Source organism: Euprymna scolopes, chromosome 21 (genome assembly GCF_053919585.1).
Source record: "Euprymna scolopes isolate OS-2025 chromosome 21, ASM5391958v1, whole genome shotgun sequence".
NCBI lineage: Eukaryota > Metazoa > Mollusca > Cephalopoda > Sepiida > Sepiolidae > Euprymna > Euprymna scolopes.
Window position 1 is genome coordinate 44,451,861 of NC_136502.1, and position 20,694 is coordinate 44,472,554.

General features: G+C 36.0%; 1 protein-coding gene across 8 annotated transcripts in view; it reads left to right on the forward strand.

Annotated features, from left to right (window-relative positions):
- The window catches only part of LOC145242168 (uncharacterized), a 124,498-nt gene that overhangs the window by 57,762 nt on the left and 46,042 nt on the right, over positions 1-20,694 (forward strand). For all 8 annotated transcript variants that reach the window (XM_080105148.1, XM_080105149.1, XM_080105154.1 and 5 more), the window contains exon 2: positions 1,134-1,207. The gene's annotated coding sequence lies outside the window, so the exon portion shown is untranslated. The remainder of the gene's footprint in view (positions 1-1,133; positions 1,208-20,694) is intronic.

Below are 20,694 nucleotides of genomic sequence, written 5' to 3' on the forward strand. Positions count from 1 at the left end.
CTGCCATCGCGTCATGGGTTCTAGCCTGCCTGCCTACTACCACTTTTTAAAAACATTTTTTTTTTTTTTTTGCTCAACACACACCTCCGAACACCCGGGCAACACCAGGCAGCCAGGCTAGTATGAAATAAATAAAATTAATTCCCAAACAAATGTTTTTTCACCACTTCTATGTTGCCTTACAAAGATTAAAATCGAGATATAATGCTACTAAACTTTGTCTAGAATCTTTGAGCTAATTTTTATCAAAATCCATTACATGTTTTTAATTAGTGATGGGACGATTCCAATATTTTTCCCAATTCCAATACAATTACTGATTCCGCATTAAATTCCAGATTCCAATTCTTTATAAATCTCTAAATATGTAACTATAAAGTTGCAGTTCCCCCCCCCCCCCCACCCCGATTATCATAAAAACACATGTTAAATATGCACATATTTTTCAAATGTAAAAAGACACTTGGGGAGGTGGTGATCTATAGATTTTAATGTTACTGGTAGTTTAAAAATCAATAAATATTTATTTTATCATTACTACCAGCAGTGGAAGGTTTTGTTTTAAACAGGACCAAAAAAAAAAAAAAAAAAAAAAAAAAAAAGATTATTAAAAGAATTGTTTTGGAATTTTTTCGATACAGATTCTGATATCCCAAAAAGTTCCGATTCTGATTAATCGTTCCAACACTAATTGTGTCCCTGGAAAATGTCTCCAACTTAAAGCCTAAGATTAAGGGGTTTTAAGATCTCTAATGACTATGGATCAATGCAAATTTAATAAATTTAAACTTTCAGATGGGAGATTTTGCGCATATTATGCTCCTAAAAAGCATCTAAAATACTCAAACTGAAATTTGTGGAATTATCGTTATTTAATACCTATTGTTAAAATTTCACAAAAATCTGAGGTATCCATGAAGCGTATCAAAATTAAATCAAACTAAAAATAGCTCACAGTTGGCTCCTTCACACCTGAGCTGTGTTTGTAAATTCATGATGATTAGTTAATTAATTGAGGTGTGAAGTTAATTGTCTATATACAAACATGAAAACATAACTTTATATAAATAAATTAACATATATATGTGTATATTTTTTATTTTTTTTAATAAAATAAAATCTTTTAATTTCAGATAAGCAAAATTCCTCCTCACTGGTCCTTGGGAATTTTGTGTGGAACCTAAAGGAATCTGTGGCGATGAAAATGGTAAGTTATTGATTATTATTCGTATTATTTGTTGGTATTAGGACTATCAGGTAAAATGTGTTCATTCTTGTGAACTGTTTACTTGGGAGAAAAAAAAAAAAGAAAAACTGATGTTGAAATTTCTATGAGTTCTTTATTCTATCTTTGCTTCTATAATATTATTGGTAGTGGTGTTCATCACGGACAACCATTTTAGATAGTATTGCAGAAATTTGGTTCCTGGTTGAAATTTGACTTTATCGTCAAGCTTTTGAGTTTGTAAAAATTTAAGATAAAGACAGAGGAGTCGATCACTGGCAGGCGATTCTATTGTCTGTGATGAGAGAACGTTTTTTTGTTTTTTGTTTTTTGTTTTTTTGGATGGTGTATTGATGTTTAAGAACTATCTTTGGAGTAACTTTGCAGGATAGACTAAGAAATGCAAAATCAGAAAGAAGCCATCAACAATCTTATTAAAAAAAAAAAAAAATAGCATAGTTTGGACATGTTTTCTGGCTACCACACTCCAGTTATGTAGAGAAAGCATATCACAAAGGTTTTTTTTTAAGATGACCACAACCACCTAATTCATAAGCCGACCAGAAATGGATGGTAACGTTCAACGCTACCAAAACTTCTTTCCTTTAATAATTACAAGTAACCTTCTTAATCACCAATTGTTATGGCTAATGAGACACTACCTGAATGTACTGTTAAAACTCCTAGGCTTAACATTCATAGGCAACATGAATTAGAATAAATATGTTGAAGACATTGCCAAGGCTGCTGCGAAGAAGATGGGTTCTCTTTATCGTGTTAAGTCACTCACATCTAAGAATATCCTGTACTTCTACAAATGCACTATTTACCCATGCATGGTGTAATGTCACATCTGGGTTGATGCATCTGCCACTAGTTTCTCGCTTCTAGAAAGGGTTAAAAAAAAAAAAAAAAAGAGTTGCCAAACTAATAAGTCCCACACTAGCAATCAAACTCCAACCTATGTCGCATCGCCAAAATGTGGCATACCTGTCCCTATTTACAAGTATTTCAATAGAATGTGTTCTGATGAAATGAAAGCTCTTGTACCCTCATGATGTAGATACCCCCAACCAACCCGACGAGCAGCAAAAGTCCACCCCTACATTGTAGAGATAACTAGATGCTAAAAGGCCTTCTACTCAGATAGCTTCTCTCTTTGAACTGCTAGATTTTGGAATTTCCTCCTTGGTTCCTGCTTCTCTGACTATACTAAAGTTCAAGCATAATGTGAACAGACATCTAGCTGCCCAACTCCTTACAAAGTATCCCTGTAAATCTGGTCCCAAATAGTAGTGCCTTATGTCAAAGTGGCACTCTGATTTGTTTGAGGTGAAAATGTTTACTCCTATAAATTTGGAGTTTTTTTTTTGTGCATTGATATTCATATTAAAAACTCTTTTTTTTCTATTATATAAATATTGCCTGTCTGTTAGTGTATGTTTGTATATCTGCCTAAAATTTTCGCCAGAGGCAACAGATTTTCACAAAATTGGTATCATTTTGAAGCTTGACCCTTCGGACGACAAATATCGAAAAATTAGCCAAAAACATTAATTCCTTCGCCCTCAACTAGGCAGTTTTCTACAGGGACAGTTGATTTTTTTTGCTAATATTTTCAAGTCATCGCCTCTTTTCGATTGTCTAGCCTTAATTTGAAACTATGTCACTTCCGGTTTGATGATGGGTGCAGCAGTAGGTGTGTCAGAAATTTCGTGAAAATAGTGAATAATTCCACCCCATCTTTCCAAGCTTATAACTCCTCGAAAAATGTAATTCAAGCCCTAATTTCTTTTTTTCCAATTAAAGGAGCAAGGACCAAGGTTTCATTAAAAAAAAAAACAACATATTTTTTTTTAAAAAAAAAAAGGTTTTAAACTTCGGACTTTACAGGTAAATTTCTAAAAAACAGTACTTTTTTTTGTTTTAAATTTGAATATATTATTTATTGACCTTTTCTCTTCAATTTGTGATACATAAGACTTTGGTACATAAATTAATTATTTACTTTTTAATAGACATTTCAAAATGGGAGACGTGAATTATTCGACCCCCTGCCTTTCCAAGCTTAAACTCCTCGAAAAATGTAATTCAAGCCCTAATTTTTTTTTTTTCAATTAAAGGAGCAAGGACCAAGGTTCCATTTTAAAAGAAAAAAACAAATAACGTGGTTTAAAAAAAAAAAGGTTTTAAACTTCAAACTTTACAGGTAAAATTGTAAAAAAACACTACGTTTTTTTTTTTGTTTAAATTTGAACATATTATTTATTGACCTTTTCTCTTCAATTTGTGAGTAAATTAATTATTTACTTTTTAATAGACACTTGAAAATGGGGGGGGGGCGTGAATTTAAAAAAAAAAAAAAATGTTTGTCTAAAATATTATATTCGGTTTATTGGAAAGAGCATAAAATTTCACATTGACCCTGAAAATATCGTAAAAATAGAATCAATAGAAAAATTTTGATAGATTTTTAAAGTTTAAAAATTGAAAAATATTGAGTTCGTAAAATTCATTACTGTTTAAAAAAAAAAAAAAAAAATTCTATTACTTTTAAAACAACTTTAATAGTTTATTTTGGAAGTATAATCCATAAAGAAAATAAACAACCCACTTTTAACAGAGAAATTACAAGATTTTTATATTGTATTCGCAGTTTCGTGTTAGGGGTGTCAAAAATTCCTACAAAAATTCTGATACACCTAGTGCAGCAGCTAATGCGTCACATTTTGTTTTCACTTTCTTTTCTTCGTTCGTGGTACAGGTTTTTTTTTTATTTTTTTTTTTTAATTTTTTTTTTTGCGATTGCAATTTTCCTGTGTTTTTACTCAACCAACATCCTTACACACACCTCCACTTTCTGTTCCGCATTCGTGTCACGGGTTCAAGCCTGTCTGCCTGCAACTTTTTTTTTCAACAAACACTTACAAACATCCGGGCAACGCCAGGCACCCAGGCTAGTCTAACATATATAAAATGCAAAATGGGTGCACGCGTTTGTATATGTCCACGAAAGGCTTTATGCGCCGGGCTTCTCATGTTGATTTGATTCCGCGAGAAGTTTTCTTATACTTCCTAGATCATAATATCTCAGATTCGCAAACGAATATTGTCTCTATCTTTTTTTGATCGAGTTTTAAAAAAATTCCCTCTGTGCCATCATTTCAAGTATTTGTTTGTCTTTTTCGTATGAATAAAGCGAAACTAATCAAATGCAAACTCCCCGGCCTTAACCAAGGTAGTATCTGTTCTGTAATTGATCCTTGGTCAATGTAGGGGAAACCCTTCATACTGAGATAATTACTATTTATTTGGATACTTCCAGAGTGCCCCCTTTTTGGAGGAGCTGCTCCCCCCCCCCCATTAAAAATGATTTGGAGGTTTAAAAGCAACACCATTTCTGCAAGTCATCTTTTTTTTTTTTTTGATTATGTTTAATTTGAAAGCTTTACACTTACGGTCACGTCATGGCATAGTAGTAAGATGTCAGGTTTTCTTTCACTTTCTTTTCTGCCTTGCGTTGCAGGTTCGAGCCTGCCTGTGTACTAACACTTTTTTTTTTTTTTTTTTTACACCTCCAAGCACCCGGGCAACGCCAGGCACCCAAGCTAGTTTTAAAAGAAAGTACAACTTTGTTATAGATGGGTCGTGGAATTGCATTCATCTGCAAAAGATCTAGCTAATTTGCATATTCTTTTAAACATTCATTTTAATTAATTCCCTATTAGTTTTTTTAACTATTACGTATAATTAAATTTATGCAGATATTCTACATGATTTATACTTGCGTAATATTTGCTTAAAAAGCTTATAGTAAACACAAATTGCCTACCAAACTCTTCTGTCAATTTTCGGTCTACAGGTATACAGCTTAATATATAGGGTATTCGAACCCATGCAAAACTTTGTTTGGGTTTTAGTCGGGGAAAATGGGTGCAAAAGTGAAAATTAAAGAAATGGAATTTGCCAGGTGAAGGTCGAACGACGGCATTACAAATCTGCATGCGTAATGTAAAAGCTATTGGTTCATGTTTTAATTTTTAGCCTTGCAGCAAACATGTCTTCACAGCTCAGGCATTAACGTCAAAGAAAAAAGTAAATCATAAGCTAAACGTTTTGGTTTCGATTCTCGGTGGTGGCGCACAAGTCATTTTTATTTTTTTGAAACTTTTTAAACCATTATTATATATTGGGTCCAATATAATCTATATATCTTTTAGAGTGAACGTGTCTGTGTGTGTATGTTTGTGTACATTTCCCTACGCAATAACTCTGTCAATTTTAAGTCTACAGACTCGAAATTTGATATACAGGGTACTGAGATTTGGGAAAATTTTTGATCGGTTTTTGGCCAGAAATTTGGCTGTTAAGGGGTCAAAAGTCAACGATTTGACCTTTGAGAACTCTACCAAACTCCTCCGACAATTTTGGGTCTAAACACTTGGAATTTTCGATATAGGTTCCTTGGACATGGATCTAACTTTATAACTTGATTTGAGCCCAAAACAATAAATGTTAAGGTGTCATAATAGGGGTCTAAGTTAAAAAAAAAAAATTGACCACTTTTTTTTTTTTTCTCTCAACATACACCTCCAACACCAGGCTGAAATGCTAGTATAATGATAAATACAAAATCTGCATTAATCAAATCATATTTAAGTATATTTTACGACTGGGCAATGCTGGATGTCCTACTAGTAACGGTATAAAATCAAAAGATAAGGGTTGAGACTGGCATGCCGTTCTTGGCAGCTGTAAGACTAAGCCAGAACTGTGATAAGTGACAGAAATTTGGTTTAAGTCTCTAGAGCATACAAATAAGTCGAGTAAATCATTTGAAGTGTAGATGGAGTTGTTAATCATGCGTTTCCATAAGTTAAAAAGTGATGTTTTTCATATGCACTTCTTTTTTAGCCATTAATTCTCGTGATTGAAACAAAGTGTTCTATCTGTTCTGGTGTTACACTTCATCTTTTCTGTCCTCACTCGGTGAAGGAGAAATCCATTCTCAACAGTTAATTTTTATTTTTGACCCAATCCAGCGTGCCTCCATATCGCATAATCACGTTGACACACCGGTTCTCGTTAGATCACCAAAGTAAAGTAACGTTGAGCCTGGTCATTATCAAAATGGTTGACCATTTGGGAATTCCAAGTGCTGTATGTGCTCTCTGCTTATCTCAGCATTGCTTCCAGTCGTCTTGGATTTCTCCTTGCCACTGGACTCAAGCAGTGCCGATTCAGGAGAGGTGTGGTTGGGGATTGCACAACCCTTGCCTCATAATTACATGCACGGCTACCCTTACAGGGTATGTTCATTGTCTCTTAAGACTGAATGGAAGCTTCCAAGAGTGCCCCCTTTTGAGGCGGGAACTAGAGTTTTCTTGCATTCAAAATTCGTACCCCTTGGTCATGTCTGCAAGTGTGTGTGTGTGTGTGAAACGGCACTAACCCTTTTGGGTTTAACCAGCTTGTTCCATGGGAGCATGAAATTCACAAGCAGTCCCCAGTTGCATGTATATTCTTGTCAGGCGAGATGACGACATTAGGTTTTTGGTACTCTTGCAAGGAGGTGTCGACGTCCTCCTACATACAGCGCTTGGAATTCCCAAATTGGTCAACCATTTTAGTAATGACCAGGCTCAATGTAGTAATGTCCCCAAGTGGTTTGTAACCCGCCCTTCATCGCATCTGGAACAAAAGCTTTCTCAATGCATAGCATCAGACGCAAGTCTCATCTCTTTCAAATGGGTTTTATTCATTCCCCATGGTTTTCCACGGTTGAAATCTTGCCATCATTTCTCATTCTTAGAAAGAGGGTGGGGGTCTATAATTTTAGCTGCCATTTATTTCTATCTCGTTGCCTCCACGACAAGTCTGACAATCCATATTCTCAGGGAATCAGAGACAAATTTTTTTCTGATCTGCTCTCGCTGACTCCCCGAAACAGACCACCACCCCCCTGCCAACTCGTATCAATCTTCCTCCAAAGTTGCATTCCACGAATTACGATGTGACGTGAAACTTGCTTTTACATTAGAAGTCATGAGAAGTAAGCTGATGATGAGATGGACAAACATCCTGCACAGAGATATCTGTAAAACCATCTTTCATCCAAACTAAGTCAATGATAATAACATGTGGAGATAAAAACCCATTATTTTGGATTTCGCCGTAAGTCACAGGGTACCTGAATTTTGTACAAGCGAGTTAAACTTTGTGTCATGACTAAAAATGGGTTAGAATACACAAAGTGAAAGGAAAAAGTTATTTGTTTTATTTAGAAAGTGGAATATGGGCTCTCCTATTATAAGAGGATACTGCGTACATGTGATATATTTTAGAAATCAAGAGGCTATACATTCAAGATAAAATTTACACATTTTGGTAAAAAGCAAAGCAGTTAATATAAAGAGCTACATTGAACTTTTGGCAACAAGTTAGTGACTCATTGCATCATCAAAAAAATAGAATTTTCGCATTTTTCACAAGAATTTTTAGGAGGGTTCCAACGACTCATGAAGAGAAAAGTTAACAAATATAGATACGTTTTTCCTTTCTTCAAAGTAATTATGCCGTTGACAGTACTATTGTATATGATCTTTGATTTTAAAAAGAAAAAGAAACGAGTCCTATTTATAGGACAGTGGTACCTAATGAGATAATGCAAATGAAATATGTATTGTTTTACTTCTGTTTTCTCAAGAGTATAAAAAAAGGTGATATTTCTAGTCTTGCAGAGTTTAAAATTTGGATCTTTTTCTTAGACCGAGATATTCAATATGCGATGATTAGAATCGAAAAATGCTCAAAGTATTTTCAAATAACAAGTATAAGAAAAAGAAATCTATATCTTTTGAATATCTTAAAAGATGAGGCGAGTCATGGTTGGTTGAGAAACAAAGGGCCAGTGGCAGCTGGTTACAAGTAGCATTGGATACGCTGCTGTGTCCTCAGCAAAAATTGAAAAAGAAAACCATTAACTATTGAAACAACAAAAAAAAAAACGTTTTGTTACTTTGTTTTTGTGTTTATAATCATTTATTTTTTATTACTGTCCTTATTTTTCTGTCTCTCTTTCCCTCTCTCTCTCTCTCTCTTCCCCCTCTCTCTCACATTTTTTTCTCTCTCTCTCGCATTTCTCTCTCTCTCTCTCTCTCTCTCGCATTTCTCTCTCTCTCTCTCTCTCTCTCTCTCGCATTTCTCTCTCTCTCGCATTTCTCTCTCTCTCTCGCATTTCTCTCTCTCTCTCTCTCTCTCGCATTTCTCTCTCTCTCTCTCGCATTTCTCTCTCTCTCTCTCTCTCGCATTTCTCTCTCTCTCTCTCTCGCATTTCTCTCTCTCTCTCTCTCTCTCTCTCGCATTTCTCTCTCTCTCTCTCTCTCTCGCATTTCTCTCTCTCTCTCTCTCTCTCTCTCTCGCATTTCTCTCTCGCATTTCTCTCTCTCTCTCTCTCTCGCATTTCTCTCTCGCATTTCTCTCTCTCTCTCTCTCTCGCATTTCTCTCGCATTTCTCTCTCTCGCATTTCTCTCTCTCTCTCTCTCTCTCGCATTTCTCTCTCTCGCATTTCTCTCTCTCTCTCTCTCTCTCTCTCTCTCGCATTTCTCTCTCTCTCTCTCTCGCATTTCTCTCTCTCTCTCGCATTTCTCTCTCTCTCTCGCATTTCTCTCTCTCTCTCTCTCTCTCGCATTTCTCTCTCTCTCTCTCTCGCATTTCTCTCTCTCTCTCTCTCTCTCGCATTTCTCTCTCTCTCTCTCTCTCTCTCGCATTTCTCTCTCTCTCTCTCTCTCTCGCATTTCTCTCTCTCTCTCTCTCTCTCTCGCATTTCTCTCTCTCTCTCGCATTTCTCTCTCTCTCTCGCATTTCTCTCTCTCTCTCTCTCGCATTTCTCTTTCGCGCGCATTTCTCTCTCTTTCTCTCGCGCGCGCATTTCTCTCTCTCGCGCATTTCTCTCTCTCTCGCGCGCATTTCTCTCTCTCGCGCGCATTTTTCTTTCTCTCTCCCGCATTTTTCTTTCTCTCTCCCGCATTTATCTCTTACATTTCCCTCTCTGTCTCACCACACTCTCTCTCTCTCACATTTCCCACTTAATCTTTTAACCATTGTGTTCATTATTTGGTTTAAAATAAAAATTTAACACCAAATCGCTCCGTGATTGCTCTCTACCTTCTTTGCCTGACCTCCCCCCCCCCCTCGTTTTTTTCTTCATAGTGAAAACTGCTAATCAAAAATGAACAACAGCACATGCTTGTTTTATATATCGGTCAGGCTCAACCCAAGAGGTTAATCATTACCTGTCTAGGGCCCCCAAGAACTTGCTCAACACCTCCAACCCTAATAATCTTGATTTTATTTTAAAACTCTGCACACCTCGAGTTGCATATTTCTACTTTTTCCTTTCTCTTTATTTTCTATTTTATTTTCTTCTCTGCTGCACCTGAAAGAAATAAAGATTAACGATTTTTAAAAAACGTTTAGTTACACCAATTGCTTCAAGGAAAACAAAAGGGTGAGGAACATGTCCTTCTTTTTTTTTCTCTTTCCATATTTGTCTGTCTTTATCTGTCTGTCTCTCTCTCTCTCTCTTCTTCCTTTGTCTCTTCTCTCTTTGTCTCTCCTTTTTCTCTTTGTCTCACTCTTCCTCTCTCTCTCTTTGTCTCACTCTTCCTCTCTCTCTCTTTGTCTCACTCTTCCTCTCTCTCTCTCTCTTTGTCTCACTCTTCCTCTCTCTCTCTTTGTCTCACTCTTCCTCTCTCTCTCTTTGTCTCACTCTTCCTCTCTCTCTCTTTGTCTCGCTCTTCCTCTCTCTCTCTCTCTTTGTCTCGCTCTTCCTCTCTCTCTCTCTTTGTCTCGCTCTTCCTCTCTCTCTCTCTTTGTCTCGCTCTTCCTCTCTCTCTCTTTGTCTTGCTCTTCCTCTCTCTCTCTCTCTTTGTCTCGCTCTTCCTCTCTCTCTCTTCGTCTCTCTCTTCCTCTCTCTCTCTTCGTCTCTCTCTTCCTCTCTCTCTCTTTGTCTCGCTCTTCCTCTCTCTCTCTTTGTCTCGCTCTCTCTTTGTCTCGCTCTTCCTCTCTCTCTTTGTCTCGCTTTTCCTCCCTCTCCCTTCCTTCCTCTTTGTTTCTCTCTTTCTCTTCTCTTTCTCGCTTTCTGTTCCATTTCTTTTTCTCTGTCTCTTTGTTTCTCTTATAAACAATCATGTTCACTATTTCTTCATGTGTGTGTGTGTTCTCTTTTTTCTGGTTATTTTTTTTTTCTTTCTCTCTGCAACTAGAGAAGATAACTTCAAATTAATGCTGTTTTGCTGACCCAGAATATCCCTTATTTACAAAAGTATTTCAAGGCACATCTTGTCAATGGATGACGAGATGTGCACCTGTGTTGTGTCGCTTTGAACTGAATCATCCTTTTTATATCAACCCTTGAAAAAATAATCAATGCCTCGTGCTTACACTATTAATGTGCACGTCAAAATACGTTATTTCACGCAATAGCTCCCAAAAATTTCCTTTTCTTTTCTATCTAAAACCGTTCCACACTTTCTGCTCTTTTTCGCTTAATACTTTGTTACGTCAATTCACTTTTGAAATCATCGACTTTCCTTTTGTTCTTAACCACTTTTCTAAATCAACGTTTGACGGTTAAAGAGAATTTTAATGGCATATTTGAATATCTATGTATCTCATGTAGAGATCAAGTGTTAGCCCCAGATAGTGGTTGAGAAACTGGCACTGTTTATCTTTCTCTCAAGGGTAGATGGGACTCTCTTAAGCTGTGGTAGGCACCCCGTCTAGTGATCACGTCACATGAAAAAATACCCTTGATAGAGCCCTGTATGGCTGTATGTATTAAGGGTGCACCCATTTATTGGCAGGTAATTGGCTAATTTGCCGATTAATTGGTCAATTAATTACTTCTCTCTTTCCTATTAAATTGAATCATTTCATCACTGCCAAGTGACTCATCAGATAGCTTTAACACATTAACATAGTAATTGTTGCTTTTAACTTAGCATTAAATTGTCTGACCACTATTATGACTTCTTTCTTTATTAACTAAAATTGCAAAACACAAAGTACAATTTCCAATTCTCAAATGAATATAATCAAATAATTAGATAAAAAAAATTACAAACCAACTACAAAGTACAAATTGTAATTCTTTAAGTGCATAACTATAAACTGAAGTTCTGCACCTGCTGCTGTACTTCTTATTCTATTCTTGCTGACTACCTCCTCTGCTCTTATCTTATCACCTCAGTATTTAAAGTTGAATACTTTTAAGTTGTAATGTAGAAACATTAGAGTTTCTCCATTCTCAGGACACAGTTTGTTCCTCATAGGTTCATACGCATTACCACCTGTACTAAAGATCCTCTCCCTTTCTACAGATGAAGGTGGCGCATTTAAACATTTTGAAGTCAGTTTACTTAGCAGTGGTAAGATGTCCTGTGTCTTCTTCCACTACTGAAATGGATCATCACATCTTGCGAGTAGTTGTAAAGCTACATAATGATCAAGTTCTTTTGTATACTTAAAAGGGATTTACTCCTTTTGAGTTTAGATTGTGATTCTTGTAGTTCTGTTGTAGTTGCAGTTTCCATGTTCAACTCGGCTTCTACCTGCTCTAGGTCCTGGATATGACCTTAAACTATATCCGATGGTGAGGCCCCAGCTTGCGGGCTCTAGGGAGTGTGTAGCCACCCTTTAATTGTCATTGCTCCCAGGTTCACTCTGACCCAGAGTGGTAGTACCTGTTAGGGTCCCAACTATGGGTTAAATAGAAACTGACTTGCAAAAAAAACAAATATATTCTATTAAAATAATTTTCTTCAAAATCACCAGATTCGGCATTGAATAACCTGAAAAGGGTTGATATGCCGTAAAACAAAAACAACCAATCGATCTACCTGCTCTAAGTTTTGTTTTGTTACTGTAGGTTTATTGGAAGCTAATTCATCACACAAGCTTAAAAGAGATACAGTTTTACTTTCACTTTTGTCTTTTTGACTCTCAACAGAGCTTGAAGAAGTGTATCCTGCTGGTTCTGCTTCATTATCATTAGTAGAAAGTTAAAAGATGTAGAATCCAATTCTAAGTGTTTTCCATGTCATTTTTTTTTAAATTTAAATTTGAATCTTGGATCTAGGAAAGTAGAAACACACAAGTTTTTATCATTTAGATGGGACTAGCGAGGGGTACCCGGCATTGCCCGGGTGTTTGGAGGTGTGTGTGGAAACTCCGAGGTGGGAGGGTTAAAAAAAATGTTTTGGTAGGTAAGTATGAGGATCGAACCCGAACCCTTGCCTGGGTGTTTGGAGGTGTGTGTGGGGGGGGGGGGGTTAAAAAAAAAGTAAGTATGAGGATCGAACCCGAACCCTTGAGGCAAAGTTGCAAAGTAAAGTGTGGAAAAAAAAAAAAAAAACGTGCGACGTTAACCATTGCCCCACCGCGAGATGCTAACGGAAACACGTTTGAATTTAATTACTTGGATTTGGCAGGTGCCCGTTTTAATGAGTTAATGAGGTCAAGTTTGACTGCGGGATAGTATTTACTGCTAAACGCTTCCCCTCCCCCCCAAGATGTTATAGGAAAAAGACTAACCCACATGCGGCGAGTGACAAATATTGAATATTTATCTTCCCGAAATCGACCAAATTAAATAGACAGGTGAGCTTAGTTGTTAACTGTGAGATATTACGATTTATATGTGATATAAAAAGTTTTAAAAAGTTGTGAACTGACCGACCGCTTCTCTGAAAGAAGCCTTTTGTAGACACACAGAAAAAGCGAACACACATACATACATACACGCATACATACATACATACATACATACATACATTTTCGCTTTTATATTTATAGATGAAAATCTGGTTTCCATTGATTCATTGAAATGTTCAACAATGGTAAGGATTTCACTAAAATCAGAAATATCAAAATTAGATTGGACAGCTTTTAAAAGAAATGACCTTAAAGCTAAAATTGTAGGTATTATCATATATATTAGGTTGAAAAGAAAGTTCTTGCGGAATTGTTGTTTTTGATTTCAAATGATGTATTTTCACATAAGTTTTCGTTATAATACCATTACTTTATATATCATTTTAAAGTATTTTTTCCTCGATCTAATCATTTAAATTATAATCGTTTTAAAACAATTATGTCTTCTTTTCAGAACATTTAATACAAGATGGAAAAATAGTAAATTTGCACAATTATTTTATTTCAATTCAAGCTAGGCTTAAAAGCTGCTGAAACAGCTTGCGATATCAATGAAGCATTTGGTCCAGGAACCACTTAAGCAGTGTCGATTCAGGAGAGGTGTGATTAGGAGATTGCTCAACCCTTGCCTCATAATTACACGCACAGTTACCCTTACAGGGCGAATTCATTGTCTGAATCGAGGCAACGATATATATACAAGTTAGAAAAGCATTTCATCCAAGGCATGAAAATTGTTAAACAAAATGTTTTTACTATTGGCTTTAAAAATAAAGGTACAAGATTCAATTTGAAATTTATTTATCTTCAAAGTGCACTTTTATAAATTTTACAAAGTAAGGTATAAAAATTTAATTTCAATTGAATCAAAAAATTACCTTGGATTTATTTTAGTTAATGTACATCCTGTTGCACTTTTTAAAAAAAATAATTGAAAATTTTGTATCTATATCATTAATTGCTAGATGAAAGATAATGTTTTTAAATTGCAACAATTTGAGTTGGTCCTTATATCGCAGTAGAGGGCGGCCGATAGGTCTTTTTCCTGTGGCTAGCTCCGAGTATAGGGTTTGTCGAAGGAGTCTGTTTCATCCAGGATATGCCCCAACCAATGGAGTCTGTGCCTCATGGTGGTGGCTTTAATAGTGCAGCTGTTAGCTCTCTCAAAAACGCTTGTGTTGGTTACATAGTCATACCATTTGATGTTCAGTATAGCTCAAAGTTTTTGTTGGTGGAATTTTTTGAGTTTAATGAGATCACTTTGATATATAGTCCAGGTCTCACACCCATACAGAAGCGTAGGTATAACAATCGCGTGGTATACTATGAGTTTAGTTTTTATTGAAAGATGTTTATTATTGAAGACGCGCTTCGTCAGTTTACTGAAAGCTCCATAGACGAGGCCAATTCGGCTTTTTATTTCATTCTCATTTGAGCACTTTTCTGATATTATGCTACCGAGATATGGAAAGTGATCTACTTGCTCAAGAGGAGTGTCATTTATATGAATGCTTACATCCTGTAAGATGGTATTGGGTACTGGTTGTACTAACACTTTTGTCTTACTAATATTAACAGAGAGTCCAAAGCGATGGTAGGTTGCCGTGAAGTTGTTTACGGATCTCTGGATGTCTTCCTTGGAATGGCTAAGGACCATGTTGTCATCTGCATATTGAAGCTCTGTGATGTGTTAGAATTTCGCAAGGCTTTGAGATATATCTATATATATAAAAGCGAAAATGTATGTATGTATGTATGTATGTATGTACGTACGCTTTTCCTCGATGTCCACAAAAGGCTTCTTTCAGAGAAGCGCTTGCTCGGTTCACAACTTCTTAAAACTTTTTATATCATCTATAAATTGTAATATCTCGGAGTTATCCACGAAGCTCGCCTGTCTATTTAATTTTATTGACTTTCAAACGTTAATTATTCGACATTTCCCATTCGGTTTTCGGTATAAAAAAAGCGAAACTCGACTCTAATTACAGGCCGAAAGCCAGTTTAAAAAACGGCCTTGTGCCTAATTTGCTCAGTGGGGAAGCAAATAAATACAACAGGATGAAAGCCAGTTGTCTCAAGAGAGCTAAGTAACGTTTGTTCAATGTCGACTTCGTCATATCAGACTGTAGCTTTCATTTCGCTCCTACTAATAAACAGGGAGCGGGTTTTTAAAAACAAACAAACCGATTTATTCACCTCATTCAAAACTGTCCTGCACAAAATGCTAACAGCTGAATACCTATCGCCGTCACGTCAATCAAAAACGCGCACCTGTTTATTTTTTTTTAACACTTTACTATTTTTCAACTGCGCGTCGTGAAGGCTTCGTTTTTTTTGTTTTTTTTCACGGGCACCTGTTTTTTTTTCACATTTTTGGGGTTTTTTCACATACCCCGAAAAACACCCGGGCAACGCCGGGTACCTCTCGCTAATATATATATAAAAGGCAAAATGTGTGAGACCATTTCGTGTATGTCTTGCAAAGGCTTCTTTCACACACGCTCCCGGGGTTGTTACTATCGCTTACAACTGTTTATATACCCCCTATATAATAATATCTAGGATTTGGCAACGCGTGTAGCGTCTAGATTTACTTACAGCGACTTTTACAAAATTATTGCTATTTTGGCTTCTCACGAGTTGATTCAGCTTTTTCGTATAAAAAGCGAAACTAATTCAAAGCTAACACGGTGTTCTCGGCATCGTGTCGGGAACGTCCACAAGCAATCAGCTTTGATCAATTTGGGGCTAAACTCTTTATATCAAACAATTGCTAATCCCCTTTCATTTGGAGAGCCGGTTTTCCCCCCACCATCATCTTAGGGAACCATCATCTTTGGGAAGCGAAAACTGACCCGCATTGAAACAAAGTAAACAAACCCCAAAAAGTTGTCCCGCATTAAATAAAATACTGCTACGTCATCTCGTAACGCCCCCGAGATGACCTCATTTTGCAGCTATCTGTCAATCAAACCTCTTTCACTCACTTTATTAGCCTTATTTTGACACTCTAATAAATTCCTCTTACTCCTGGCCTGGACGGTTAAGTGGCTGGCATTTGTTTCACCTCCGCGTCAAGGCTTCTGGGTTCAATCCCACCTCCCGACCAAAACATTTTTTTTTTTTTCTTCTTTTACATCTTTACACACTCGGGCAACGTTTTTTTTTTTTTTTTACTTCGCTTATTCTTTAGATTACCTTCCCCCACCCCTCTCCTATACACACAGCGTTTTTTTTTTTTTTTTTTTTTTCGCTGTTTTTTTATTTGGGTTTTGGTTTTTCTGATTTTTTTTAACATCGTTTCAGGATTATTATTTGCCCCCCCCCCCATACACACACCTACAAACACCCGGGCAACGCTGGGTACCCCCCGCTAGTATATATATAAAAGGCAAATGCAACGCGTGTATTTTTGTATATCCAAGAAAGGCTTTTTTCACCAGGTTTCTCGGGAAGGGTTACTATGTCTTAAAACTCTTTATATGCGCCCTAGATCATATGTACGATTTGCGAATGCGCGTCGTGTCTTCCTATTTCAGCTCCCCTCGTGTGTTCCACTTTTTTCGTATAAAAGCAAAACTAATCTGAAGCGAAAGCAATTTACCTGGCTTCCGTAGTGGGAACGTCCAGAAAGCAATCAACTTTTGATCAATGTTGGGAACCCTCATATCAGACAATTGCTATTCATTGGGAAAATTCCCTTTGTAAATGGAGTGGATTTTTCCCCCAGTATCTTGGGTAAACAAAATCCCAAAAAACTACCTTGCAGTGAAAATTAATTGCGGTATTTCTTTGACCTCATTCAATTCAAATTCACACACCTGTCAATTTGTGTAAACAAACCCCCCCAAAAAACTGCCTTGCAGCGTTAACTGCGTGATTTCTATGGCGTGATATTTGACCTCATTTTTTAATACTTAAATAAATTCAAACGTTTTTCTATTACTCTCCTTTGCTGGCCGAGTGGGTAGACATGTAAGTTTTTTTTTTCACACTTTCTTTCCCACCTTCACCTCAAGGCTCCTGGTTCGATCCTACCTACCTACCAAAACTTTTTTTTGTTGTTGTTAATCCCCCCCCCCAAATACAAACACCCAGACAACGCCGGGTACTCCCACTAGTCTATTATATAAAAGGCAAGATGTATTTCTGTGTGTCTATGTCGCAACATGACAAAATCAGTATCATTTTAAAGCTCAGTCTCTCGGACGACAAATATCGAAAAATGGGCCAAAAACATTAATTTTTTCACCCTCAACTGGGCCGTTTTTTACAAGGAGGCGTCGGTTTTTGCAGCAACATTTTCGCAAGTCATCGTCTCCGTTGGATTGACTATCCTTAATTCCAACGATTTCATGATGGACGCATCAGCTAAGACGTTAGTTTTTTTTTGGGGGGGGGGGTCACCTTTTTTTCTCTTTCGCGTTACGATTTCAAGACTGCCTGCTTACAACAACTTTTTTTTTTCTTTTTAACACCTCTTTCCACCCGGGTTGCCTATTGTTGTTTAGATCCCCTCTCCGGGGGGGAGGGGGGGGGGTTGTTACTACATGATTTCTCCACACCTGGGCAATGCCGGGTACCTCCACTAGTTAAATATAAAGATAATTAAATGAGAAAAAAAAATCTGGTTGAGAAAAATCTCTGGATAAAAGAGATGTGCATCACTTCTGTGTTTAAGAGTTTTAATTTTTTGGTGTAACCCATCCTGATGTTAAAAGTGCAGACGACACGAGAAGCAAGTACTTAAACTGTCTATTATATGACAGTTTGGCTGCTGACAGCTAATATTGTTCAACAATCTAGTTAGTCACTTAACAGTAATCAGATATTGGTGTCTTCTTTTAAATGGTTATTATTAAACACACAAGTCTGCCTTTTCTTCTTTAGTTTTGCTGTTGCATACTTTTCCTATAATTTACTTCATATTTATTAAATGCATTCTATATATATATATATATATATATATATATAGATATATAAGGGGGTGGTCACCAACAATGTGTATTTTTTAGCATTATTTTATTATTCTGTGCCTTGGTTTTTCGTTGAAAATTATGTTTAGATCATTGTAATAATGTTTTTAAATGATTGAAATCGTTTTTAATGCGTTTCAGACGTTCTGTGAAGCGTCCTCTTCAGAAATTATTTAAAATGCTTAGAATATATTCAAGATGTGTTGGAGATGTAAAAAGAGCATTTTCGTAGTTCATTTGAAATGTTTCCAAGAGATGGAAACGTGTAAGTGAATCTACTTTTCATTGGAATGTTTAATTTTTATTACTGTTTTATTGGGCTGTGGTCACTCCTGTTTTATGTTTCTCTCTTTCACTCTGCTTGTGTTTTTATTTGTCTTTTTTTGTTTAGGGGTAGGATGTTTTATGATTCCGTGTCTTGGTTTTTTAATGTAATAATATCTCTTTCTCTCTCGCTCTCTCTCTCTCTCTCTCATATATATACTCCTATAAATTTACTTTTTTTGTGTACTGATATTCATATTAAAACCCCCTTTTCTTTTTTTTCTTTTTTTTATTCATTAAAAAAAAAATACAACTTTGTTATATATGGATTGTGGAATTGCATTCACTAACAAAAGATCTAGCTAATTTGCATATTCTTTTAAACATTCAGTTCAATTAATTCCCTATTAGTTTTTTAGGGGTTTTCTTATGTGATGACCATCTTTAATTAATTATTACGTGTAATTATATTCACGCAGATATTCTACATGGTTTATACTGGCATAATATTTGTGTAAAAAGATTATAATAAACACAAACCTTTTTCTATATATATTTATGTATGTGCATGTATATTTGTATAAAAATTTTGCCTACCAAACACCTCTGTCATTTTTTTTGTCTACAGACATGAAACTTCATATATAGGGTGTTCGAACTGATGCAAAACTTTATATTTAGGTTTTAACCAGGGGAAATTGATGCAAAAGTGTGAAAATTAAAGAAATGGAATTTGCCAGGTGAAGGCCGAACGACGACATTACGAATATGCATGCGTAAAGTATTAGCTATTGGTTCATGTTTTAATTTTTAGCCTTGCAGCAAGCATGTCTTCATAGTACAGGCGTTAACATCAAAGGTAAATGGTAAGCTAAACGTTTTGGTTTCGATTCTTGGTGGTGGTGCATGAGTCATTTTCTTTTTTTTTTTTTTAACTTTTTAAACCATCTATATATCTTCTATATATATAAAAGGCAAAATGTGTGTGACCATTTCGTGTATGTCTGGCAAAGGCTTTTCTCGCACACGGTCCCGGGTTCGTTACTATCGCTTAAAACTGTTTATATAGGTCCTATATAATAATATCTAGGAATTAGGAAAGCGCGTAGCGTATAGATTTATTTACGTCGATTTTTACAAAATTATTGCTATTTTGGCTTTACGCGTGTTGATTAGGCTTTTTAGTATAAATAAAGTGAAACTAAACTCAAACGGACGTATTCGGCATTGTGCCGGGAAAAACGTCCAGAAGCAATCAGCTTTGATCAATCTTGTATATCAGACAGTTGCTATTCAATCTGGACAATTGGGAGCTGCTTTCCCCTCCCCAACATCTGTTGGGGGAAAAAAGTCAAATTTCGGTAAACAAACCCAAACGCTGCATGACTTCTATTTGACCTTCTTAATTAGGTCAAATGGAAGCAGCAGAGTTAACTTTTATTGCGCACGCCTGTTTTTATAGTTCAATAAATAAATTCAAACCTGTGTATGTTGTATGTATGTCGCAGTGGCCTAATGGGTAACGTCGCCCTGTTTTGTTTTTTTTTCACACATTAATTTCCAACTCAAGGGTACGGGTTCGATTCTCATACTTACCTACCAAAACATTTTTTTTATTATTATTTAACGCTCCCTCCCCCCTCCCGGAGTTTTGATTTACCTCAAGACACCCGGGCATTGCCGGGTACCTCCCGCTAGTTACTATATAAAATACAAAATCTGCATTAATCAAAATATATTTAAGCGTATTTTATGATCTGGCAATGCCATGTAGTCTTCTAGTGTGTGTGTGTGTGTGTATATATATATATATATATATATATATATATATATATATATATATATATATAGTGTGTATTTAGTGTGTATTTAGGCAGCATCCTTTCATTTAAGCAACCATTGTTAAACAGAGCTTCCGTTTGATTAGATCTTTTTTTTTAATTTTTCAATTTTTCTGATCTTTTTAATGTGTGGATTGGAAAGAATTAATATAGGTTCCATGTGTCGTTTGAATTTGACCGCTGTGTTGCTTTTCATCTTTCAAAGAAGACATTGTTAGGGGAGCTGTGTGATTATTATTGCAAAGAGGGCTTGAAGTTTTTATATATATATATATTCAGCACCTCTAACTACAAAAAACCCACCAACCTAAATTCTTGCCTTCTAAATTATAAGAGCGAATGCCCTCACCATTACAAAATAGCCATCATCAAAAATTTTCTTAACTGTGCCAACCTAATCTCCTCTGATAAAAAAACACTTCTCCTTGAACTTAATATCAAGCAAGTACTTATGAATAACGGATTTTCAAACTATATTGTCGATCAGCAAATACAATCAATCCTCCAGAATTTAAAAATACCACCATAAATAGTAATACCTCACAACAGCAAAATCCTAATACCATTAACCTATTCTACTTTAACCAAATATAACCAGGCTTTAAATTTCAAGAAAAAGCCATAAAAAATATTATCCATAGATATGTTCCCCCCATTGACAACAATAGG